The sequence below is a fragment of the Symphalangus syndactylus genome, chromosome 18 (assembly GCF_028878055.3).
Source record: "Symphalangus syndactylus isolate Jambi chromosome 18, NHGRI_mSymSyn1-v2.1_pri, whole genome shotgun sequence".
Lineage (NCBI taxonomy): Eukaryota > Metazoa > Chordata > Mammalia > Primates > Hylobatidae > Symphalangus > Symphalangus syndactylus.
In genome coordinates, this window is record NC_072440.2 from 31,276,465 (window position 1) to 31,304,022 (window position 27,558).

At 41.5% G+C, this 27,558-nt stretch overlaps 1 long non-coding RNA gene across 2 annotated transcripts in view; it reads left to right on the forward strand.

Moving 5' to 3' along the window:
- Positions 1 to 27,558, forward strand: part of LOC134733516 (uncharacterized) — a 211,722-nt gene that overhangs the window by 176,109 nt on the left and 8,055 nt on the right. Inside the window, exon 4 of one of the 2 annotated variants that reach the window (XR_010117075.1) lies at positions 25,527 to 26,375. This is a non-coding gene — a long non-coding RNA (uncharacterized lncRNA). Of the gene's footprint in view, positions 1 to 25,526; positions 26,376 to 27,558 lie in introns of those variants that run through there. The other variant, XR_010117076.1, reaches the window with a different exon arrangement.

The following is a 27,558-nucleotide window of genomic DNA, read 5'->3' on the forward strand; positions in this document are numbered from 1 at the left end:
CCAAAGTGCTGGGATTACAGGCATGAGCCACCATGCTTGGCCTTGAATAACATGTAAATAGAGGGTCTAGAATCAAGCCAGGTGATGAAGGAACTCTAATGCTTAATGGCAAAACTCAGAAATTTTAGTCTATCTTTCATTCACATTGACAGAGGTGGGATACCATGGAGCCTTTCTACTCAGAATGATTAATTTCCACCATCACGATCCCAAATGGAAGTGAGGAAAACACCTAGGCCTACCTATCCCTTGTCCTCTCTGACTTTCCCACAATGACCTGTGATGAGACATACAAGTGCCCGAGAAGAGGAGAGCAAGAGCTTCTTTTATTTATTTATTTATTTATTTATTTATTTATTTATTTATTTATATTTTTGAGACAGAGTCTAGCTCTGTCACCAGGCTGCAGTGCAGTGGCGCCATCTTGGCTCACTTCAATTTCCACCTTCCGGGTTCAAGTGATTCCCCTGCCTCAGCCTCCCGAGTAGCTGGGACTACAGGAGCTCACCGCCATGTCTGGCTAATTTTTTGTATTTTTGTAGAGACAGGGTTTCACCATGTTGGCCTGGATGGTCTCCATCTCCTGACCTCTTGACCTGCCTGCCTTGGCCTCCCAAAGTGCTGGGATTACAGGCGTGAGCCACCACACCCGGGTTATAGGAGAGAAGCAGTTCTGGGTAAATGCTGACCAAGCCATTGGTCAGAATCACCATTGTGATAGACATTGGAGTCAGGGGGCATCCCTACAGAGACTTACTGAGAGAGCGGCATGTCAGGGAGAAAGGGAAGTCCTTCCCATGGGAAGACGTAAGAGTTGACAGGAATGAGCTCTTGAAAACAAATAGCTACTGCCAGGGCAGAGTCCGTGTCTCCACACCCCTCACTGCCAAGCCTTCTGCAGAGCTCTCCTGCCCACTGGCAGGTTTATTATTTACTGAACACTTATGGAGCCAGGCACCATGCTAGAGACTTGAGGTGCAAAGATGAAAACTTAGTCTCTGTCCTAAAGGAGCTCGATCCTGGTATAGTGCGGAAAACACACTCATAAAGAAATATAAAGCAGTATTTTTACAGCACACATCAGTATGTGGAATTGGGTATATTTTAATCTTTACTTATTCACTCTCTGTTCCCCACCATTAAAATGTAATAGACTTTGTACATTCACTGCTGTGTCTGGAGCGACCCAGTACATAGTCTAGGAAATGTTAGGAATTATGAATAACTTCTATGATGAAAGCATATCAGAAAGAGTGCTCAAGGCTGCTGAGGAAGACTAAGGAAGACTTCCCCGAGGAGGAAGCACCACATCACTATTATTCAATTCCATTTTGGTGGGTTGTGTTATTGGACAAGGATTTTGCACATATCCCTGTATTCATGCCCTTTGGCAGTGGGCTTAGCCATGAGACTTGTTTAGACAATGGGATAGTAGCAAACTTGATGCAAGCAGAAACTTGAAATGTGCTTAAAGGTGTCTGATTGCTCTTTCGGAACCTTGCCACCACCAGAAACACAAACCCAGACTAGCCTGCTGGGAGAGATGAGACTATATGGAACAGAGATGAGTGGCCTCAGCTGAAGGCCATCTTAAGCCAGCTAGCCCCCAGGTGAGTGGGCAGCTGATTGCAGATACATGACTGAGCCTAGTTCAGATCAGCAAAACTTCCCAGCTGACCCACAGAGGAATTAGAAACACCAAATGGCTGGCTTAAGCCACTAAGCTTTGGGGTGGTTTGTTACATATTGTGGCAGTAAATAACTGATACACCTACTGTCTCACTCAGCAAAAACCTGTAAAATAGTAGTTTTTACTGCCACTTCAAATATACGAAAACTGGGGCTCAGAAACAAACAAATAGGAGGGAAACAGAATTTCCCTTGAGTCTCCTGAGTCTTTGGACTTCAAATTTGGTCCTCCTGTCCTTAAACCATAACTGCCTTGATGTTTTAAAACACGAGTCTAACAGCTCATTGGAGTCTACAAATTAATTATGTCAACAAGAGGGAGGAAAGGAGGGAAGGAATGAAGGAAAAGGGGAGAGAAGGAGGGCAAGAGGAAGGAAGAGAGGGACAGAGGTAGGAAGGGAGGAGCATGTGTGACCCCCAAGCCAATATGGTTGCTCCATGAATTTAGCCCCATGGGTGGTGCTTAGAGAATTCTAAGTGATGTCTAATATACATCACAGGCTAACTTAAGAAATGGGTTAAAGAGAACCTTTTAAAGAATGAAACAGGGAAAGAAAGGTAGACAAGACAGGACAGGATAAAAATGTGTATGTTTCTGTGAGATAGATGAAATAATCCCTCCTACTTTTGGCTGAGTGGCCAGGAAAAGACTCTCTGGGGAGGTAGCATTAAATCTAAGATTTGAATAACAAGAAAGAGCTGGGATCAGGGAGAACAACATTCCAAAGCAAGAGGACAGCTGTGGCAAAGGGCCCAAGGCTAAAACAAGCTTGGCAAGAGCAAGGACCCAAAAAAGGACCCAGGTGGCTTGACTGAAGTAGTTGCCGGGGGAGGGACAGATTTCATTTTCAGTGGCATCTGACACGTGTTTTTAAAAGATGACTTTAGAGAATGGATTGTAGGCAGGTAAACACAAAAATAGGAAGACCAGATAAGAGGTTCTCACAGTTGTCCATGCAATGGATGCTGGCTGGGTGCGGTGGCTCATGCCTGGAATCCCAACAGTTTGAGAGGACAAGGTGGGACAATTGCTTGAGGCCAGGGGTTCGAGACCAGCCTGAACAATATAGCAAAACCCAGTCTCTACAAAAAAAAATTTTTCTTTTAATTAACCACATGTGGTGGTGTGTGCTTGTAGTCCCAGCTACTTGGGAGACTGAGGTGGGAGGACTGTTTGAGCCCAGGAGTTTGAGAATCCAGTGAGCTGTGATCATGCCACTGTGTTCCAGCCTGGGCAAGAGACCCTGTCCGTTAAAAACAAACACACAAACAAAAACAGAGAGATGCTGGTTGCTGGACTGTGGTGATGGCCATAAAGGTGGTAAAAAGTGACTTTCTCTTGGAAGTTGTCAACCAGATGTAACAATGAATTGGATATGAGGGAAAGATCGGAATCATGAAAGACTCTCACGTTTTGACTTGAACAGCTTGGTAGATAGTGGTGCCATTTACTGAAACATGGATGGCCACAGAAAGAAAAGGATGTGTTTTTTTTTTCCAGAGTGGGGGATTAATAGGAAGAGGAGAATAAGGAGAAGAGAAAAGGAATAAAGGGTTAAAAACACAGGGCCAATGTTGGGGAGTAGGGTAGCCTCCTGCAGAGTATCACTGCAAGCATCAGGGCCTTGGGCTGTGTCTCTGATCTGATGTTTTGATGTGTATGAATGATCCAGGAAGGGCTGATTGTTATGGAATAAAAACAAACAATTAAAAATTAAAATAGAACCACAGCACTGCTGAGGAACAGCTTGTTGGTAAACAGCAGCAGCTAAAGGCAGAAGATGCAGTGTCTGTTTTTCCTTCCCAAACCTAAGCACTGCACGCATGTGAGGCCAGCACTCTTTGGTGATGGGTCCGTGGGTAATCACCTCCCTTTCCATATACCCCCTCTCTGCCACAAAGGAAACAAGAGACTGTAGCGTCTGTTTTCTAGTAGAGCTCACACTTTTAAAGCACTTCAGACAATTGGCGACGACAACTCAGTGAGGTGAACAGGAAAGATGCCATTATTCCTAGTTTTTAAATGAGGAATCTGAAGACTCAGGGCCACATGGGTAATAAGTGGGGGAGCTGGGACTAGAACCTTGGTCTTTGAACACCTAGGTCAGTGTGCTTCCATGGCCCAGGGCTACCCTTCTTTCCCAAGCCTGATTCTGTGTCACTGTTGGCCAGCCCTCTATGTTTTCCCTGCCTGTTCCCCCACCTCTTTGGAACCTTCTCTTGTCAACTCCTCCTTCTTCCTGTCCTTAGCACCCAACTTTCCTCACTCCCTTCCTTCCTAACATGAACTCTATGGTTCATCCTTTCAATCTTTCCCTTGTAAATTTAGTAGAACCCCCATGATGGTACCTCCTGTTGCAGTGTGAAGTTAGCAGCCTTTAATTGTTGTTTGGCTCCCATCTTCCACCCAGCCCCTATCCTCATTTCACTAACCTAGTTATAACAAGGCTCTCCATTTTATGCAATTCAGTTTTTGGATCTCACATATAATGTTGTGGTGGGGTTTGACTCTACCATCAGCTCCTTTTTCCTGTGCTCTTTCATCATATCCGGATGACTCACTGTTCAACTTCTCAGGTTCAGCGCTCAGGCTGCTGGGCACTGCTGCAGGAAATCACCAACCAATCTGATGAGGCCAATTCCTCCCCTGCTGGGCCACAGGCACTGCTCTGAAGTCCTACTCTACCTCTGGTTTGTTTTTCTACACTCTGTTTCAAATCTCTCTGTTCTCTTCAAACCTTGGATTTCTTGCTCGCTTTAAGGAGAAAATGTACCTTCCTACTTCACAGAAATAATAGAAACCATTACATGGAAACAACTTCAATTTCTGGCCATGAGATCTATACACACTTTCCTGCTTTTGTGTTCATCCTTTTGCTTCCAGATACAGTGGAGGACATGGTTCCTCTCAATTCCAACATCTCTCCATCCACCCGTGCCGTGGATCCCATCTTCTGTCCTTTAGCTTGTGTTTCCAACTTTCCTCTCAATAAGTTCAAGTGTCTCTTTTAAAACATAAAACAAAAACCCCTTCTAGACCCCCCTTGCCTACTCTTGCTATTCTTTTGTCAATCTCCATTTCTTCATAGTAAATTTCTAATCTTTACCATATTTTCAACTCTGATTCACCCTTCCACCACCTACCAAACCTGGCTTCCTTCCCCAATGCTCTAAGGACACCTGTTCCACTGAATAAGGTCACCAACAGTCTCAGTGTTGCTACATTTGAGGAACACTTCTGCATCTGATTGTCTCTCTCAGAGGCATGGCATATAGTTAATCATTCCATACTCACTGTCAGGACAGAGGCTTGACTTTGATGGCACCATTCCCACTAGGTTTCCTTCTAACTAGCTGACCAGACCTTCTTTTACGCTCGGCTCTGCAGCCTCTTCCTCTACCCAGATATTAAATTTCCTTTTCTCATCTGACACCCTCCTCAGATAATCCTGTCCATATCCTGTGCAGTGATAACTCCAGGAACATGAACTACTGCCAAGAATTTTCTACTGAGTATCAGACTCATGGATCCATGTGCCCACTTGACATCCCCATGTGATAATAGGCCTCAAAAAGAACACGTGCAAACCTGAACTTGTGATCTTTCCCCTCAACACTCTACCCTTCCTTTGATGAATAAACCCTACACCCCCCCATCCCTCCGCCATTCACTCAGTTTTGCCTATAAAAATCCTCGGCGTTACCTGGACTCCTTATTAGTACTGTCATTCTTGCCTACTTAGCACTCATTCACCTTTGTACTGGGAATAGTTCTTCAAATTTCCTTCCTGCTCGCCATGTGTTTACTCCAGGTGAGATTAATCCTACCCTTTAGCTCCATGGGTAAACATGTTACCCAGGACTAGCCAATAAGTCTCAATTCTAGGAAGTTTCCTGAAACTATTGAGAATTTGCCTTCTTCTGGAGTTGCTAACCTCTGAGGATGTGAACCTAGAGCTGCCAGCAGCTATTCTGCCACGACAAGGAGAGATTTCCAGAGAGTGTGAAGCCATTACACCAGATAAAGAATTCGAAAGAGAGCTACTCTTGAAGACATCATCTGAACTCCTGGATCCAGCCATATATGAAGTATCTGATCTACCCCCAGGACTTGTCCTTCACTTGAATCAATAAATCTTCATTTAGGCTTAAGCCAGTTTGAATGGGGTTGCAATCACCCCTACAGAAACAATGCTGACAGATATATCATCCTTAGCTCCTCTCCTTCCTTTACCTCTCCCTAACCTCTCCTCATCCAATCAGTCCCCAAGTCTTTTTGGTTTCACTTGCTGATTCACTAAATATCTCTGAAATCACTCCTCTTCAATCCATTCCAGCCATTACTTTAGGCCAAGCTATCATCTCTCAGCGGCACAACCACAGTGCCCTTCTAACTGGTAATTCGTGCCCAGTCCCATCCCTTTCATGTACTCTGATATGGTTTGGCTGTGTCCCCATCCAAATCTCATCTTGAATTCCCATGTGTTGTGGGAGGGACCTGGTGGGAGGTAATTGAATCATGGGGGCAGGTCTTTCCCGTGCTGTTCTCGTGATAGCGAATAAGTCTTACGAGATCTGATGGTTTTAAAAAGAGGGGTTCCACTGAACAAGCTCTCTCTCTTTGCCTGCTCCATCCATGTAAGCCATGACTTGCTCCTCCTTGCCTTCCACCGTGATCGTGAGGCTTCTCCACCCACATGGAACTGTGAGTCAAATTAAACCTCTTACTTTTGGAAATTACCCAGTCTATTATGTCTTTATCAGCAGTGTGAAAACGAACTAATACATACTCTTTACACGATAGTCAGCCTGATCTTAGTAAAATATAAACCTCAAAGCTCTTCATTGCTCCCCCTTGCCCACATAATCAAGCCCAAAGTTGTTCACATGGCCTATAAGCTCTGAATGAGCTGCCGCGTGCCTTCCTTTCCAGCTTTATCTCATTCCATTTTTCCCCTAATCCCCTTTATCCCAGCCATGCTACAAACTACTCCTAAACCTCAGCACCTTGGCAAATGCTGGTTCCACTGCCTGAAACAGTCTTCTCCTTCGTCTCTTCTTAACCAATTCTAATCTCAATGCCATTTCTCTGGAAAAGGCTGCCGTATATACCAGACAAGGCCCCTTTATTTCCTGAGCCACCTCTTACACCTGGACACCTTACACTCTATGCTTTGCCTTTTCAGCATTTGTCTTTGTCATCACCTGATTAAGGATTTAATGTTAATGATTAACTGAAGGTCAGATTCCCTCCCTAGACTAAAAGCTCCATGAGGACAGGGACCATGGCTGTTTGGTTCACCACTATAGCTTATCATAGGGCCTGACACAAGTTTTGACTGATTTTCCTTTGTTCTGGGCTGGAGGGACAGGCAGAGGAGAAACTTAAAGAAAAATAGAGATGTTTTCCAGGCTTTTGAGCAGGTTTACAGATTTCATTTTAGACAAAAAGCTTTACATTTCAGCAGTTGACCATCTGTCATACCACTAAGGCAGTATCTCTTGCAGGTGAAGATGCAGCAAAAAGTTGGGCAATTTAAAAAAAAAAAAAAATCTGGTTTATGTAAAGAACAAAATCTGAAAGAGAAAAAAACGAAAGAAAGCTTCCCTGATTTTTTCAACAAGGAGTTTCATGAAAAAAATAATAAAAGGAGGGAAGAAGCCATGCTAGATTAAAGAGCTTTAAGGGACATAATACTAGATGCAATGCAGGGCCCTAGGTTTGAGTTTGGTTTGGACAAACCAACTGGAAAGGACATTTTTGGGGACGAGCAGGAGGAATTTGAATACAGACTGGGTTTTAGATAAGATGAAAATTTATTGGCAAGGAAAGATGGAGATCATTAACTAAAAAAAGCAGGTTACAAACAGCATGTACAACATGATCTCATTTTGGTAAAAATATGTATATGTATATTTATACACGCATAGAAAAAGCTTTAAGGATATACACACAGGTGTTAACAGTGGTAATCTATGGGTGGTGGGAATATGGTGCTATCGTTTTCTTATTTTTCTTTATCTGAATTTATAACTTTCGACAAGGCACAAGTGCTGCTTTTGTAATAATAAAAATTAAAACATGAATTCCTTTTAGAAAATTTTAAAGTAGGCTTAAGCAGACCCAGATTTTCACTGAAAGCTGTCCAGGACATTTTTTCCATGTCCTCCACCTTCGAAATGAATAGTGTGTCCCAACTTCTGAGTAGGTCTCTGCATGAAGGATTAAAAATTTGTACAGTCCTTGAACAAAAAGTGAATCAATCAGATATTGAGCATGCATACATTTTCCACTAGCGATGTCAGTAAAGGACCTTCCCATCAGTAGCAGGAAAGGTTGCAAGAAAGTAACCCTTACAGGAGGTGCTCACATCATTACCAGGCAACTTCTGCACAGCCATTTCCCACTCTAGTGGGAAAATCCACAGTTCATCAACTGTTAAGGCTAGTAAGTACATAGAAAATTTAGAAAATGCTGAGTTCCAATGTTATCTGAGAAGTGAAGGAAAGGGAGTTTTGAAGAAAACCATAAAAGACTAGAAAGGTCACTATTGGACACTATTAAGCTGAATATCAGGGATTTGTAACCAAGCCTCAGCCTTATCCCAAAGGAATTGGAAAAGTTCCCAGCCATGGTGGTCCTCATATTCTTTATCTGTAAAATTAGGTCTAGATAAAGCCTAACATTTTTATTTGCTTCACAGCATGGTTCATTACATAACAAAATATTATGTTGCTCACTAAGTCACAACATTAAATATAACAAGAGAATTTTGCTGATATCCTCTTCCTGGATTCTTACACGGTGGAGGAAGTTGCCTGTAGAGGGCACTAGTCAGTTAACAACATCTGAATCAGTTTGACTTAGAAGCAAGAAGGGACCTTAGGAATCACAGAGTGGATCCCTCTCTTACAGAGAAGAAACTGAGCCCTAGTGAGATGAGGCGACTTGCTCAGAATCACATAGTTGGCATTTTCACCGAGCTGAGATGGAAAAAAGAACTCTGGTTCATGTTAAAAAAACAAAAAGCAAACCCAAAAACCTTACAAAGGCCTAGAAATTGAATTGCATTTAGTTGTTCTTTTAATGAATCACCCACCGCGAAAAATAATAAAAAGATTACCATCGCCATAAAAAAGGAGACCATCCGAGGAAACCTACCCTTCAGGACACTAGGAGACAATTAATTCCAGTGTCACTCCCAGCCACAGGGTTATTCCGTGAAATTCCCTTGGCCCATAACCATTTTGTTGATAACTTTTGCTGTCTAAACATCCCTTTGCCAAATTTACACAGCACTCAAATTGCACTGGGGGACAGGATGGTATATAAGAGAGGGGACGGACTTGTTTTTCTTCCTCTCAGCCCCATCAACAGCAGTTAAGTGTCAACCAATGGATTGGATCTACTTCATTCACTGGTTAAAATCAGGCAAACGACTGGCAATGTGGCTCCCTGAGGCTGGTGTCTGGTTATTTCAGTCACCTTACAATCAGATTAGATCTATCCACCTTGCAAGATCGCCCCTTCCTTGCCAACATACTAGAAACCAGTTTATCTGTTCAAATGCTGCATACGGACCCAGACTCTGTAAAACCATGACTAGGATGTTTGATGTGTTATCTTAGGGTTTCTCTGTTTGCTGCTGTTTTGAGAAATAGACATGTAGGTGGTAACATGCTGGAGTAGAACCATCGACTTTGGAGCCCACTAGACAAGGCTTAAATTCTGCCTCCACTCGTGTGTCAGCTGGGTATCCTCACTGTATTACTTGACTCTGAGTATCAGATTTCTCATCACAGTATTTACCTCACAGACTGAGGATTAAAGGAGAAAGTTCATATGAAGTGCCTAGATCAGCACCTGGCACTGTACAAGTGAGTCTACCACTTGAAGAATATGGCAGGTTTTCAGAATTAGGAGAGAGTAAGCCGTAGAATTCCACCATGTAATGAATTCAAGGTCATGGCTATTAAAGGAAGGTATTGTCTTTAAAACGTCCCATGAAAAATAGCTTAGATAAACATTCTAGTAGATAAGCTTCAGAAAAGTAGTTTTTAACCTACTCCAAGCTAGTGCCATGCTGTTCTCATTGTTCCTCTACTTTTATAAGCAGTGGCATTACTAAATTGCAGCCTAAATTCCCCCATCCATTTTAGTGGCGATCCAAGAGCATGCTCAGTTAAGAATATGGGTGGAAGGATTTAGGAGAGTTAGCCACCTCTCTCCACACAATATTTCTAGGGTACAGAGACAACACTTCTGCTTCCTTTTAAACCCAGTATTTGCTTAGTTTTCAGAAAGAATGAGGTGGTCCCCAAAGGCATGTTGGTCTAAGCACAGAAGCACCATTGTGATGGCATTTTTTCCTAGTTTTACACAGTTGATTTACACCCACTGAGTGCATAGTATGTCTAGGGCACTGGTCATGTATTATTTCATTCAAACTCTACCACAACTTGATGAAGGAGTCACTATTATCAACTTTCATATAGTGATGGAGAGACTGAGGTTTGGAGAAAGTATGTTGCTCCTCCAGGTCATGCAGGTGTCAGTGTGGTGAAGCCAGGATGGAGCCCGGCAGCAACACCTGAGCCCCTCCTCCTTCCTGCTGCCTCTTTAGTCTCTTTTTTTTTTTTTTTTTTTTTTGTATTTTATTGGCTTTTCTGAATGTGGTAATAATGGGCAAAAGGGCAGGGGCAAAAAATCAAGGAACTTAAGGAATTCACTGAGATCTAAAACGTATTTATATCCACACAGTCTACGTTAACATGACTTTACTATTCCAGCATCTTCATCAGCATAACTTTACTGTTCCAGAAAACTCTTCTTCAGGAAGATAACAGTTACAAATAACTGTATTGTTCATTCAAGGAATTTCCCCAAAGACACATCAACTCGTCAATAGAAAGCATTCAAGGAAAATTTTTAAATTTGAGCATTTCTGAGTCTGCCCTCAAAATCTTTACCTTGTAGTGTTTGCCAATTCTAAGTGATTAGATTATGGTTCTCACTAGACCCTAGCTAGAGCTCCCTGGCTCTCACACTAAAAGATACACATTGGAAAAAATCCAGACTTCACAATCTCAAAAATATTCCCAACTTTGCTCCATCCCCTACCTGCACCCCGAGACTCTACTGAGACTTTTTGTAAACAGTGTTCTCCGTTACCTTTAAGCCATCAGTTCTCAACTGGGGATGATTCTGCCTCCCAGGGGATATTTGGCCATGTCTGGCAACATTTCTGATTGTCATGACTGGGGCTGCTCCTGGCATCTAGAGGGCAGAAGTCAGGAATGCTGCTAAACATCCTATAATGCACAGGACAGCCTCCTCCCCTAATAAAGACTATCCAGAATCAGCAGATTATTTTAACAATATTTTGGAGAGCCACTAATTAGCAATATCTCAGTTAGTGCTATGAAGAAGCTTCCCAAACTCTGAACACTTCTGGTTATGTTTTTACTCTCTTGATTGCCAGTGTTCTTTCAGGTTCATGAGCCCCAAATCCATGAAGCCCCAAATCCATGAAGCCCATCCTTAAGAAATTTCATTCCCAGAGGCTAGACTGCAGACATTTACCTACTCTTCTTATGATGGGGTTTTCCATCTCCTAAGATAGGATCACTTGGTGGCTTAGTTATTTTTTTTAAGACAGAGTCTTGCTCTGTTGCCCAGGCTGGAATGCAGTGGCGCAATCATGGCTCACTGCAGCCTTGGCCTCCTGGGTGTCAGGCAATTCTCCTACCTCAGCCTCCCAAGTAGCTGGGATTGCAGATGTGAGCCACCGCACCCAGCCAAGTTATCTTTAATTTCTACATTTTGTATTGTGTATCAGCTGTTTGAAATGATGAACCTGAGTCCACAATTTTTTTAGAAGATGCTCTTAACTATCTTAATAATGGCAGTGTTCCTGAAGTTGTGAAGATGACTTTACTGAACAGGAAGCATGTTTTCCTTATAGACAAATAGCACGAATTCATATTACTTATAAAAGATACTCCCTCTTGAAATTAGCACTTTGATTTTCACCTTTTCGTCTAGATATTTCCACTGGTAACAGAATTTCCCTGGAAGTCAGTGTTTGGAGTTATAAGATCAATTTGTGACCCAAAAATATAAATGGTCCACCTTTTATCCTGTTTGTGATGAGTGAAATGCAAAAGTAAACAGAAAAAGAAACCTGATATGACTTCACTCTTGACATATTGTGCAATGATTTTCTGAAGGTAAGTAGCAGGCTTTGTATCTTGAGAACCTAACGAAGTTAAACAGCAGTCCTCACTCTGGGCACAGAAGTCAGAGCTTACAGTGCTGGAATGAGGCCCAGGATGATGTCATCCTGGGCAGAGACCTTATCCGTAACCCCACAGTGCATTTGTATTAGGCAGTGATGTCTCTGTCACCAGGAACTTCACTGAGCCTTCCTGAAGCTCTCAAGCATGTCATAGAAATATTGTCTATCTCAAAATTTGCCCTAGAAAGGAACCAGGAAGTTTTCCTTTTTAAAAGTTCTTGGGATGATACATGTCTTGAGTCTTGTGGGGATTCATTCAGATCCCCAGAGCTGGCATAAAGATTTTTAAAGTGAGAACATTTGAGCTAAAGAAGATACAGAAAGAAGTCTTATCTCAACTGCACTTACCTGACTAAAGCAGGGCCTCCCGAAAATACTGTTGCCATTAACCCCCATCTGAGGGAGTTTCCTGGAATTCAGCTGCCAGGGAGACAGAGTGTCCATTGGTATTAGCATCAAAAACCTCAACAGAACCTTCTATACCTTCTTATTGAAGCCCTAACCCTTCTCCCCTTTTTAAATTTTGTATATGAACCCTTTAATCTCAGGCTATTGAGTGAGTTATTATCTCTGAGAACTCCTGTGTACGTGTAAATCACCTGTCTTTTCTCCTGTTAATCTGTCTATTGTTAATTCAGGGGCCTTCAACAACTGGAACTAAATTGGATGAGGAAAAGTTTTCTCCCAATAGTTTTGGTGATGAGGATGGGACGGCTGGGACTCTCTGCTACTCCAGAAACTGCAGCTAAGATTTCAGGATCTCTGACTATGCTGACAAAGATAATTAATTTTTTTAATTTTATTTTTTATTTTTTATTATTATACTTTAGGTTTTAGGGTACATGTGCACATACATGTGCTCATATGTATCCATGTGCCATGTTGTTTTGCTGCACCCGTTAACTCGTCATTTAGCATTAGGTATATCTCCTAATGCTGTCCCTCCTCCCTCCCCCCACCCCACAACAGTCCCCGGAGTGTGATGTTCCCCTTCCTGTGTCCATGAGTTCTCATTGTTCAATTCCCACCTATGAGTGAGAACATGCGGTGTTTGGTTTTTTGTCCTTGGGATAGTTTGCTGAGAATGATGGTTTCCAGTTTCATCCATGTCCCTACAAAGGACATGAACTCATCATTTTTTATGGCTGCATAGTATTCCATGGTGTATATGTGCCACATTTTCTTAATCCAGTCTATCGTTGTTGGACATTTGGGTTGGTTCCAACTCTTTGCTATTGTGAATAGTGCCACAATAAACATACGTGTGCATGTGTCTTTATAGCAGCATGATTTATAGTCCTTTGGGTATATACCCAGTAATGGGATGGCTGGGTCAAATGGTATTTCTAGTTCGAGATCCCTGAGGAATCGCCACACTGACTTCCACAATGGTTGAACTAGTTTACAGTCCCACCAACAGTGTAAAAGTGTTCCTATTTCTCCACATCCTCTCCAGCACCTGTTGTTTCCTGACTTTTGAATGATGGCCATTCTAACTGGTGTGAGATGGTATCTCACTGTGGTTTTGATTTGCATTTCTCTGATGGCCAGTGATGATGAGCATTTTTTCATGTGTTTTTTGGCTGCATAAATGTCTTCTTTTGAGAAGTGTCTGTTCATGTCCTTCGCCCACTTTTTGATGGGGTTGTTTGTTTTTTTCTTGTAAATTTGTTTGAGTTCATTGTAGATTCTGGATATTAGCCCTTTGTCAGATGAGTAGGTTGCAAAAATTTTCTCCCATTCTGTAGGTTGCCTGTTCACTCTGATGGTAGTTTCTTTTGCTGTGCAGAAGCTCTTTAGTTTAATTAGATCCCATTTGTCAATTTTGGCTTTTGTTGCCATTGCTTAAAATCCTACAAGAAAACCTAGGCAATACCATTCAGGACATAGGTGTGGGCAAGGATTTCATGTCTAAGACAAAGATAAATTTCTTAGCAGCCAGGGTCCCAGATCTCTGCTCAGAATCCCGTCAAGTGAGGGTGGTAAGAGCATCTTTCTGTCTTTTCTTTCCAAGATTTAGATTTGCGGGAGAAAACACTGAGAACTTATTCTTACTGTATTGTGAGTTGCTTTGAATAGTTTTTAAAATAGATCTTTTCCTTCCCAGAGATAGCTCCTGTGTCCTTTCTCTCTCATTTTGTGTCCTGATGGTTTGGCTTGGATTCAGTCAGAGTGCTCACTCTCTGGCTTTCCGCATGCTGTGGGGTGCAGATTGTCTGGTCTGTGCTCAGAAGCAGCCAATTGTCAGGTTGGGGCTCAAGCATTTGTAGTTGGCTGAAGAGAAATTTGGGTATCCTGGGCACCCCATTTTCAGCTGGCATCGTGCTGACTGTTGCCAATGCTAAGGGGGTTTGTCTAAGTGTAAATAAAGGGTCTTGACCCATAAAAGTCCTTATTCTGTCTTTCCTATTGTCTTGCTAGTGGAGAGAAGTCCCATCTCAGTATTACCTGCCCAGAGTCATGGATTTGCAGGTACATGATCAAAGTCATATCATTTTTGTGGGCAACTGGAGACAGGAGTTTTTACAAGTATCATTCTTACTGCCTATAGCAATGATGATCTTTGCTTTCTCTTTGGCTGTCTTTGGAGATGATTTTGGATCATGGGAGCTGCATCTTCTGCACCCTCTCTGGGGGTGTTTCCTGTGTCCACGATTAAGCCATAAAATAGATTTATTCATTATGAGTCACATTTTGGAAAAAATATACCTTTGGAGATACTAAATCATCAATGGCCACACAGCAGATACTTTGATTTGGAACAACTTTTAAATTTGAGAGGATTTTCAGAAAGCTCTCATCCTAAACAAATGTCCTGTTACCAATATGGGAGGATCAGAATGAAAGGACGTTAAAAAAAAAAAAAAAGTATCACAGCTAGCCTAAAAGACTCCCTTAACAAAACTAAAGAACAGAAATCAGATCTAGAACAAAAATTGAAATTCACACTCACCATAAACTCTCCCCTTCCCCTGCACCACTGTCTTCCTCCTGCAAATGGCCCAGCTGGAGGCTGATATTCAGGGTCTGAGAGGAGCTATTAAACATGTTTTCCCTTCCGTCTTCCCTCCCACTCTGAAGGTTAATTGGGCTAAAGTGGAGCAATGTACTCAGAGGAAAGGAATACATCCTAAAGTCTTTGTTGAATAACTTATAAAAACATTCCAAAGACACGTAGCTCTAAATCCAGAGTCCTGGATCATTGACAATCTCTTGGTTTCCACCTTAGTTGGAAATCTTACCTCCAATATAAAGAAACAAATTAAAAATACTGTAGCTGGATAGGCAGGCCAATTCCTTGATGCTATTATTGAGGCTATCTGCTATGGTATGAATGTTTGTTCCTTCCAAAACTCGTGTTGAAATGTAATTGCCACTGTAACAGTATTAAGAGTTAGGATCTGTAAGAGATAATTAGGCCAACATGGGTGGTATTGGTCCCCTTATAAAAGCATGAGTATGACCCCCTCTTGTCCTCTCTCTTGCTTTTGCACCTTCCACCATGGGATAATGCAGCAAGAAGGTCCTTGTCAGATGCCAGCAGCATGATGTTGGACTTCCCAGCCTCCAGAACTGTGTGACAATACATTTCTGTTTATTATTAATTACTCACTCATAAAACCACCTTTGCAAAATTATAACAGTGAGAAAATTGTGACAGTGAAAGCGATCAGACCTAACTGACTCTATCTTGCCTTTAACCTCCAAACTGCCCTTGTTCATTCCTGGGCATAGGCCAAGCTAACTATAGGAGGAATTCAGTTAATAGGTTAACTTTGAAACAAAGATGATAACAGCTCTTTCCTGAAGCAAATCTTCTTGTCTGGGGACCAGGCTGCCTTCTTAAAACTAACAAATTAGCCATAAGATTCAAAATTATGCTTCAGGATAGGTTGCAGCCAAGATTCCTAACCTCCCCAGTTGCTCTTATGGATAAGAGAACTATTGTAAAACCTAAGATTAGTGTTCCAGATATCTCTCAGACCCTGCATTCTGATGGACCAGCTGGTGCCACCCAGACTGGTAATCTGGCTCAACCAGTTTTGCGATCCCACCCAGAAACAGAAGACAGCAAGAAGAACTCACTTGGATCCCCCTATGATTTCATCTCTGACCCAACCAATCAGCACTCCCCACTCCCTAGCCCCTTACCCATCAAATTATCCTTAAAAAACCCTAGTCTCTGAATTTTCAGGGAGATTGATTTGGGTAATAAAACTCATGTTTCCCATTTGGTTAGCTCCGTGTGCATTAAACCCTTTTTCCTTTGCAATTCCCCTGTCTTGATAAACCATCACTATTTGAACAGCAGGTAAGAAGAACCCTTTGGGCAGTTACAGTCTTGGATATTCTGTTATAGCAACACAAAATAGACTAACACACTGTCCCCTAATTCTTTGAAGAATTAAAAATACTGCCCTCACCTTACTAATTAAGCCTTTACAAAGACAGTGTAATAGGGCTCTAAGGATAACCCAAAGCCCACCTATATTTCTTATCAATTCCAAAGCCTCTCCTATTTATCTCAAGATGCTTGCTGATACTTTAAAGAAGTCAGGACGTTAGAAAAGGGAAGCATTATCAAATGAGAAGATATACTTAACCTTCCCTGTGTTATATTGTATGGATAAATGCTATAAATGTAAGTACTTCAGAAAGTATATGAGTTAAAACCCTCATTGTCCATATGTCCTAATATAGTGTTAGTAGTCATAATTCCAGTTACTATCTTAAATGTTTTATGTCATCAGAACAACCACATATCCTTGTCAATTGCATTATTTTTATAACAAACTCTCATCAAATTTTTAGCCATTGCCGTTTTAAGTCTTTTTTCATTCACAGGGAGTGATTGTTTTATTCTGATACTTTCCTGAAAGCTCTTACAATCAGCTGTAAGGCAGAATGCATCATCTTCAGAAAAAGGAACATTTCAGAGACCCATAGAAATGACTGGTTATCCAAGGTAAAGGATTCTGATGGCTCTGCATAAATGACTTTGAGATCATACCACTGGAGTGAGTAAGAATTTCCAGAATTCTAGTGGAGAGGCTGATGGGTTCATAAAACTGCTAACCCAAGATTGACCAGAACAAAAACAAATTACCTGGGACTGAATGAACTGATGAAGATTGATTATAATTTTTATGGGTTTTATTTTTGTTTGGAACATTGCTGGTTCTTTAATATTCCATTTTCTGAATATAAGGAATTCCTTTCTCTTTTCTTTTAACCTATTTATAATTGACAATTTAGTAGATTATATCTTACAAACAAGAATGAAACATTTATATTTTTCTCCCTACCTAATCCCTACAGAATTCAGAAACTCATATTGAATATTCTTATTTTTATGGCGATACAGTTTTTTGCATAGGTTCCATAAGTATCTACTCTCCTTGTAACCGGACATAATTGAGGAAATTAGTTATATCACCAAGGCTTTAACTGAAATGTCATATTTGAGAATGATGTGCATAGAAACAGACATGACCAGGCAGTTTTAAGCAACTAAGGTTGACTTTGTGGAGCCAGGGTTCACAAAACCCTCTTAGCAAAACTAGCCTTGCACCTGGCTTACAGTGTCCTCAGCCTCAGAGATGAGTAATGAAGATCACTTCCTGGCAGGCCCAGGAAGTTTAGAATGCTTTGGATACCTCAACAAGAGAGGGTTTCACCCAAATCTATAGGTACTGCAGATAAAGTTCTGATGACAAGTTCTTGGCTTGGCCTCCTAGCCAAGAAAGGCTTTTAAAAGTCCAATCCGAGATTCCTTATAAAACTTCCAGCAAAGCAAACTTTAAAAGGCCTGTGTGGTCAATTATCATTCTTGCTTCATTTATTAAATGATCAGGACATATTTAACGAGGCTAGGCTTATTTTGTAAATATGAGTAATCTTACTTTATCTTTTATAAAAATGGAGGTGATTGTGGAGAGAGATTTTATGTTTCAATGGAAAATTATAACACCCCTTGTGAGTTAGCAGATTCTCGTTCTGTTCGTTGTCTTTGAGCTATTTTTCATCTCTTCTAAACTGGATTCTACCATCTTGCACATTTTGTCAATAATTAACACTTTCATTTTTCCCCCATTCTCCTGACTTGTTATCACTGAGAACTAGCACTGCCCATTTCTTGAAGCTCTGGGTGCTGAAGCTAGACAACTTGATATAGCTTCAAAAGATTGATCACCACTACAACGATGGGGGTACTCAGCAAGTTTACCAGGACATGTGCATCTTCCATGCCCTGTTCCAGCAAATAACCATTATTGTGACATTCCCACTACCATCTTTACTAAAGAGGCTTCAGACTCAACATCTAGAAACCTTCTCGACTGGACTGGCTGCCTTCTATACTCAGAAATTGGTTCTACTCGGTTTCAACCTTCAATCTTCATTTTCTGTCCCTTTGCAGATCTCTTACTTCACAATTTCTAACATCAATCACTCTCCACAGCAATAAAACTTGCTTTGTTTTTCTTTTTTGGTGAAATGTCCGGAATAGTTTCAGATGAAGGACATATGGGGACCCACTTGGACCCCTAGATGTGATATAAAGATAATTTTTAAATGAAAATGTTGGAGCTAAAGAAGATTCAGAAAGAAATCTTATCTGAAATTCTCTTATCTGATTAAGTTAGAGCCTCCAGAAAATACAGCTGCCACTAACCCTCCTCCTGGGAAGCATCCTACAAATTCAGCTGACATGGAAATAGACTGCCCATTTCCACTAGCATAAAAAAAAAAGTCCAATAGAACTTTCCATACTTTCCCTAACCACTCTCCCTCCTTCTTTGTTAAGTTTGGTATATAACCTTTTTTCCTCTGGCTAATGGGTGAGTTACTTATTACTGAGTATTCCTGCCTGTAAGTATAAATAAATCATGTCTTTTCTCCTCTTTTTTGGGGGGTGGGGGTGGGGGGGGTGGGGAGCAGAGTTTCACTTTTGTCACCCAGGCTGGAGTACAATAGTGCAATCTTGGCTCACTGCAACCTCCGCCTCCCGGGTTCAGGCTATTCTCCTGCCTCAGCATCCCAAGAAGCTGGGATTACAGGCGTGCACCACCACTCCCAGCTAATTTTTTTTTTATTTTTTGTAGAGACGGGGTTTTACCATGTTGGCCAGGCTGGTCTTGAACTCCTGACCTCAGGTGATGCACCTGCCTCAGCCTCCCAAAGTGCTGGGATTACAGGTGTGAGCCACCGTGCCCAGCCATCTTTTATCCTCTTAATCTGTCCATCATCACTTAATTTGTGAACCCCCTACCACTGGATTCAAGTTGCAAGAAAAAAAATTTTCCCCCCAATAGTTTCCTTTCTGCTTACTGTCAGCAGCATTCTCTGTCGTGACTACAAAATTATCTATTCCTGTATGTGTATGTGCACACACGCATGTGTGTATTTACAGAGACCTGGCAGCCCAGTGGGTTGTGACCGAATGCCTTTAGGAATTTCCTTGGGGAATCAAAGCTTATTAAAGTAGAAACACTTCCCAGAAGATCAGAAATCTATCTTCAAACCAAGCTTGTTCCCCTGCTTATTGCATCATCAGACCAGGCAGCTTAAAATAAATAATCTATTCAAAGTGAACCAATTACAAAACTCACCTTTCAACTCTTAGTTTTGGGAAATGGACTGGAAGGACTCCTTCAATGGTAACTTGACCATGCTGTCTTTCTGATGACATCGTCTTGGAATGCTGGTAAACTTCTTTTAGTATACACTTTAGGGAGAAGACAGTTGTCTAAATGAATGACAATCCTTGACAGTTGTGAGCTTTTGTGTCTGGTGGACTGGAATCCTTTCCTAACTCAATCACTTTTTAGTTTTGTAATCTTGAGCAATCCTTTAGCCTTTTTGAGGCTGCCTCAGTTGGCAAGGTGGGAGAAATAACACTTAACTTGAAAGATTTTGGGGGAGCATAAGATGAGGTCAATGTATGCACTGGTTCTTTTCTTTCTGTCTTCTCTTTAAAGTTCTTTTGAAATTATTTGGGCCGCAAAATTATTAATAATACTTTATAGGCATCAAATGACACAGCCGTTCCCCCATGATAACACACACCATCCTCCAGTTACGTGATATTCTTCACCTATTTTCCTGCTTCCCTTATCCTGGAAAAAAAGATCATACACACTTTATGTGGACAGAAAACAGTTTGTCCTATGAAAACCAAATAAAAAAGAAAAGCAGGATATAATGTTTATTTTTGGCCAATTTCTAAATTTTAAAAATCTTCCCTCTTTGATTTCTTGAAGATTTTCTAGCATTCCCTTTAGCTTGTGTCTGATATGGAGTCTGGATCCCTTTCTCTGTCTTTTTCTTGCATGTCTAAATCTCATTATAGCTGGCTCTACCACCATGACCTGAGCCACCCTGAGTCTGAACTGACTGCATCAGGCAGTAAACAGGCCAAGATCTTTCTGGTCAGAGCTTGGCAGCGTGAATTGAGGAAGATGCCAACATTGTTGCCAAATGGACGGCTTATATTTTCCATCTTTGTCTTTGTGGATGCCAGTCATGTGTTCCCTGTGGTGCCTAAATTGTGCAACAGACTCTGGAGGCTCTGCGCCAGCACAAGGGCCTAGGATGGGGTTAGGCCTTCCTGATGGGCATAGGCCTGGATTGAGCCAGTGGATGTATGTTCAGCCTGAATAATCAGCTATGGTGGGCTAGACGAAGGCTTGGTTGGGTATATGAAATCAGAAGTGAAGGCTGAGAGCGGCCCTAGGAAAGGAAAGATGGGATGGGTCAGAAGGGAGAACTTGGGTTGGCACTGATTGTTGAGGTGGGTATGGCCACCAGGCTGGGCTCAGAAGGATAGAAGTTGAGGAGTCAGGTGAGGCCACAGCTTGCATATAGCTAAAGACAATAACTAAGATCATTCCAGATGCTTCTCAAGGGAGATGTGGTGCTGATGGAGGCTCCATTCACTGAAGCATGGCTTAGAGTGTCTCTCAGCAGCTCCACTATGGGGAAATCAATCTACCTGTTTTCTCTAAGACCTGGTGTGCGGTGGGCCAGGGCAAGGAAAGGGGGATACTGGTTCCATTGGAACAAACCTGAGTATTCTTTGGATCAGGGCCACTGAGTCTGGGTAAGCAGTGCTGTCTCCTGAGCTGGACTCTGAGGGAATCTAGATTTCTGTTCATTCATAGGGCTTGGAGAAAGGTCCCTGCCATGCGATATCTAATCAGAATGTGGATTTGAGAAAATTAGTGATTTAGGAAAAGTGTGCTTCAGTTTACATCTGTATCCATGTGAGAAGGAAAGAGGAAGAGGAAGAGGAAGAAGAAGGAGGAGGAAGAGGAGGAGGAAGAATCACTGTCCTAGAGTATATCAACAATTGTAAAACCCCTAAATCAATTTATTAGCCCCAGATCTGGAGCTTCTCTTGACCTGTAGTTGGCCCTTCAACTTGCTTTGTGGCTTATAGAACCCTAGGGATGGCATATAGTGGGCTAGGGGGAGGAGAGCAGGGGAATGATGGGGAGGCACTACCATGAGATCTTCAGCCCCCTGTTGAAGGGGTACATGTCTCTCAGGACCCCTCACATCTTCCAGAACTCTTTCCAGAACTTATTCTCAAACTCTTCTGAGTCCTCTAAGCATCCCTAGGAAGGACGTTTCTGGTCTAGGTGGCAGGTGAGATCCTTTCTTTGCTTTAGAGAAATGAGGTCAGGAAGCTTCTGTGACCTCTTTGGTAGTAATGTCCACACAGAGAGTAAAATGAGGTTGTTGGATTGCAGGAGTCAGGGCTTGGATGTCCTGGAAGAGTGCCACATCTTTCCTTAGAGCTGCTTTTTGTTCTGATACTGAGGTGGCCATCACTGGCCCCAGACTGTGGCTCTGCCACGTCCCAACAAAGTGTCACGCTAGAGGGAGAGACAGCCTTCCTGAATGACTACATTCTAGTTCCTGAAGACTGCGAAGCCCCTTTGACTTTTTCTTGATTAACTTTCCTGAGACTTTAGGACACATTATGTATACTAAGTACATAAATTAAAAGTCTTCATGTAATAGTCTCTCAATGGGCAAATAAGTCTTAGTCCCAATATGGAAAAATATTGCCCTACAGTACATCTGAAAAAAACACACAGGCAAACCTGAGACTAAAGCAAACAAACACCCTTGGCTTCTTCAAACTTTGCCTATAAACAAGAGACCTTGCAATTCTCAGCAGAAATGCCTTGTGCACATCAAAGCAAGATATAGGTGCTTAAAGCTTGTCATGGGTACTGGAATACTTTCTGAATGTGAGGTTACGTGCAATGTAGGGTGAGGGGAAATGTGTAATATCTCTGGCCCAGGTGAAAATGACCTCATCTATCTGTATCATCTCCACCCACAAAGCGCTTCTTAGATTGAATTATCCAGGTGATTGCTTTATCTCTCCACCATGCATTCCACATATAAAATTATCTTAACATTAAAACTGTGCCGTTCTTAAAAATGGAACCCAAGCTCTTATAGCATTTTACAAATCTATAGTTTGATTTGTACTTGCTAGAATTATTTTTTTATGACATCGCTTTTAAAAAAAATTCTCAGAGTGTTGATTTGCGAGGCTGAGCTCCCTCAGGAATAGACTGACCTCCATCAACTGCCCATTCCACCCCTAGTAGGAGCTTGAATAATGACTGAGTGACAAAGTGTCCCATTCAGTTATTATTCAACTATATTAAATTGCTAAAGTTGGTAATTGGAGCATATCTTATTACAAAGGCAAAAGTTCAACATTTTTCCCCAGGCACAATAGGCTTGCACATTTGAAAACTTCGGGTTTGGTAAGGAATAAGATGTCAGGACATGGAGCATGCAACAAATTAAACAGGGGAAAATATATTAACCGAACCCAGGCACAATTACCAAGCATTACTTTGAAGATATTTACCAATCTCAAGCTCTTATAATAGGGATGGGAGAGATAAAGTAGAAGGGGATCTTGAAAATAAACCACTATTCTCAAACTCTAGGAGGCTGACACAATTGAAAAACTGTCATTTAAAATATACTAGGGGCTAATAATAGAAGGTAAGTACAGGTTATTTACAACATACTGTTTATCCACATTGGTTGGTGCTCATGCTGTATCAATTATTGAATATTTTGAAATCTGATTTTATTAAAACTCATTTGGATCTACAGTTATAGGCTATGTATTGGAAGTATCATTTGGGGTCTGACTGAGATGTCCAATTTTTTTCTAAAATGCTACTGCACAGAAGGAGCAATTTTACTGAGACAATAGGAGCTTTGGGTACTTGGTGAATGTGGTCACACCAAGTTACTGCTTCAAAGAACATGAAATGAATACTGTGAGAACTGCAGAGACCACAGCCTATAGTGGTATTCCCCAAGTGAGCCTGATCAGAAGACTCACTTGGGGGCAGTTGTTTAATAATTTAGATTCCCAGGTACCTTCTCTGGAGATTATGATTACTAGGTCTGTCTAGGGTAGGCCTAGGAATCAGTATTTTTGACAGTAGTCCCAGTGATTCTTTTGTTAAGACAAATTTGGGAAACAACTATTGACATTCACAATACTACCATTCATTCGTTATTTTAATTATTTCACAATTACTATGGTACTTTTCAAAGTATGAGCCTAGATTCCCCACATAAAATCACCTGGGCTGTTTGATTAAAATCCTGGGCTGCAGCCCCATTCCAAACCTACCAGATAGATCTCCAGGGATAAGATCCAGAAATCTGCATTTTAAATGAGCCTCTCAAGTGATTCTTAGGTAATAAAGTTTGGGAACACTTGCAGTGTGTGTCAAGCACATCGTATGTTTCTTCAAGCTGTCCATTCTCAGTCAATAGGCAACAACCACTTCACTTGAACACCTACTAAGGCAGGAATCAGTGAATGACTTGCGTAGAGGTGATGTAAAGTGTGAAGGGAGAGTGGCAGCTCTTCCTGCTTTAAACCAGCCACCACAGGCTTGTGAAAGCAAGAAGGGAGGCTACCCTGCAGACAGAGTGGCCAGGTTTTGGGGCACACGGGAGAGGCAAGTGAGGCCCAGGCCCTTTGAGCCTCTGGAGTCTGTGGATGTGGCCAACCAATGCCTGGCTGGACCCAAAAGCCCCACGACCTCAGGGTCAAGGGCTAGGGCACTGGTGAGAGCTCTCACTCGGAATTTCCTGCTGGAGTGCTAGACCTGCAGCACATAAATACACTTTTACTTTTCTTTCTTCTCCCATTTCCTTAGTTTTGTTTGTGGAACAGTAATGGAGCCTTCCCGGGCATTGTTTCATTCTGACACCATAACAAGGTCTGTTCCCTATTCACTTTCTCAGTCAGAAGCCTGTGGAGTGTTCATTGTTCCTGTGGATTTTTACTGATGCACAATTGTGTTTAAAATAACTTGTCCAAAGTATGTCTGGAAAATAATAAGTACATTTATTTTACGTAGATGTTGGCAGGTGATTCCAATTCTGATTTTCTTTGATTGCTCATGCAAATGAAAATTTAGGTGAATGCCCCTCTGGTTGCAAATGGTAAGAGTCACAATAACAGTAATAAATAAGGTCCTCAAGAATTTTGAGGGGTTGTTAACTCTAGCATAGGATTTTGAGTAAAAAATCAGAATGGGCCTCACTTTCCTCATCTGTGAAATGGGAATAATAAGACCTGCCGTAGCTACCTTACTGGGTTGCTGAAAGTCCGGTAACTCTATAGTATTGATGCTTGGTAAACTATATATAAACTTTTTACTTTACACACACATTGGTTGTTGGGTTTAATAATTTTTTTCTTGATACTTTTTTGCCCTCTGGCTTTAGATGTCATTGAAACATTTTTACACAGCATGGGTCAACCTAAAATAAAGCATTGAAAACTCACAGGAATTTGGGTAAAAGGTGCTTATCATTGCAATTCCCTCCATTAGAGATAATTGCTTGCACCAAGATATTTTATTTGTTAAGGCCTGAGAAGGCGGAAGTATGATCCAAATAGCAAAGGTCCCAGTGGCACATGAAAGGCACTTGGAAACTATGGTGCATTGTTCTGTTCTTCTGGAAGGCAAAACACTGCCGGGACGAGGACGGAGCCATTCCAAGTGGGTGATGAAATTTACTTTATTGCCATTATCAATAAGGATGTATTTATGGGAAACAAACATGAAGTATAGCTCACGCTTACAGGATTTGGCAGGTAAGCAAAGCGAAGTGGGGTGTCTAATCATGAGGCCCAAACCTTTGAGCTTGCTTGGCATTGGTTTGAGCTCTGGATAGCTGTGTGGGCTTCAGGTCATTATCTTCCTCCAGGAAGCCTCAGCTTTCTCTTGCATAAAATGGACATAAGCCTCTCCAGTACACTGTAAGATCATGGAAGATAATATTTTGTACTTGAAGTTAAATATCACACACAGTTTATCCAGTTACTAGGTAATAATTATTGCTTCTTTCATGTGGGTGGAAATTCAGAAAGATACAGAATAGAGTTAGAAAGTGCCAAGTAGAACACAGGTCTCTTGAATATTTTGGCTGTGTAATACAAATATCTTACTTTTGGTTTTCTTTTTCAAGGATACCCGATTGCAAGATCATCAGAAGGAAAATAAAAGCACCCCTCTTTAGGTATGTAGATGAAAAGGAGCTTTATCATTCCAAATCACCCTCTCTTTCCACTTCCAGAATCTTATGAGAACAGTGAAGACTTTGGTACATTAAATGCAAGTTCATAAAATAATTATGACCATGTCTTAAATTCATGCATGTTATTACAAGTTGATGAATCATTGCTGGTTCCTGCAGAATTTTTGTAACTGGAAAAAAAATGTTAATATATTGATGGTTAGAGTTGCCAGATTGACAAATCCAGAGAACAAAGAACTTTTCTTTTAGGATTAGGTAGGAGTCATAGCCTGTTTAAAGCCGAAGGAAACTTTAAAACAATCAGTTTATAGATGAGAAAGCTGGTGCAAAGATGCAGGTAGTAACAGTAATAATAATCATAAACGTTTATTGTGTTTTACATACTAGATTTGTACTCAGCGATTTGCATGCATTATTTCATTTAATTCTCAAAACAACCTTGGAAATAGGTGCTATTACTAATGCTGTGTTAGAGATAGGGAAACTGAAGTTTAGAGAGATTAAACCACTTCCTCAAGGCTAAACAGCTTGTTGATTCTTCTGAGCTGCCTTGATGAGAAGTACCATTCATTCGTTCAAATAATTAATTCACATTTATTGAGCACATATTACATGTCACACATTGTGCTTTACACTGGGAACACAAAGGTAAACCAACAAGATATGATCCCATCTTTGCAGTGTGTGCAGAGCAGTGGGGGAGACAGACATATATCAACTGTCATATCAACACATAATTACAAAGCAGAACGAGTAGGTTTTGTTTGTTTGTTTGTTTGTTTGTTTTGAGACAGAGTCTCACTCTGTTGCGCAGGCTGGAGTGCAGTGGTGTGATCTCAGCTCACTTCAACCTCCGCCTGCCAGATTCAAGCGATTCTCCTGCCTCAGCCTCACCAGTAGCTGGGACTAAAGGCGCCCGCCACCACACCTGGCTAATTTTTTGTATTTTTAGTAGGGACGGGGTTTCACCATGTTAGTCAGGGTGGTCTCGATCTCCTGACCTCGTGATCCGCCCTCCTCGGCCTCCCAAATAAACCAGTAGTTTTTAAGGCAAAGTACAGGATCTGTGAGAACAACAAAGTCTTTTTTGTGCAAGGAGACAGAGTGGCTTCTCCGAGGATGTAACTGTCATGCTGAAACCTGAAGGGCTAGCAGGAGTTAACTAGAGAAGGTTAGGGGAATGTAAGACTGTCTCAAATTGGGTGATTCAAGTACAAAGGCCTTTGGCTGGAGCGCGAAGTGCTAGTGTGGGGATGGGAGGTGGTGGAGAGAGATGAGAGGAAGGCAGGGGCTGATCCTTCAGAGCCTTGAGATATTTGGTCTCTAACATGAGAACAATAGCTTTTGGAACTATCTTCACAAAAGGTCACCATGTCCTGCCAGTTCCCTAATATTACAGCCTTTCTCCAGGCTTCTTCCTCCCCAGATGTCTGGAGCACCCCAGCGCAGTGGCCTTGGGTCTGATAGTCCTACAGTTTCCAGGTCCTTCAAGGTCCTCCAAGAACCTCAGATGCTTTCTCTGCCCCATTCCTCTCCTACCCACTTACTGTAAGACTATAGTACACTCTTTTAAAGTGTTCATGTGTGTCTGTATCTCCTCAATGTTCATTCTTGCTCATTTTCCCAAATGCCCAAACCTTACATGTCGGACTGACTCCATTTGGTGAAGCCACTGAAATTCCTAGAACACAACATTTTTTAAAAACAAATATACCTGTCAAACCATGTGGTTTTATCTCATGTTTATTGATATATTTCATTAATAGCTTCAAAACTTCTATTACAATCTCACTTAGGTTTGGAAGACAATGCCCCAGTACCACCATCCTTACTGACAAAAACTATCCCTTACCCATCGTCTGGCTGCTAAGACATCTGTTAGAGCTTCTTTCTTTAGTCAAAAGCATTCCCCAGTCTGTTAAAATAAATGAATAATCTGAAAACATGGAACATGTAAGTTGTC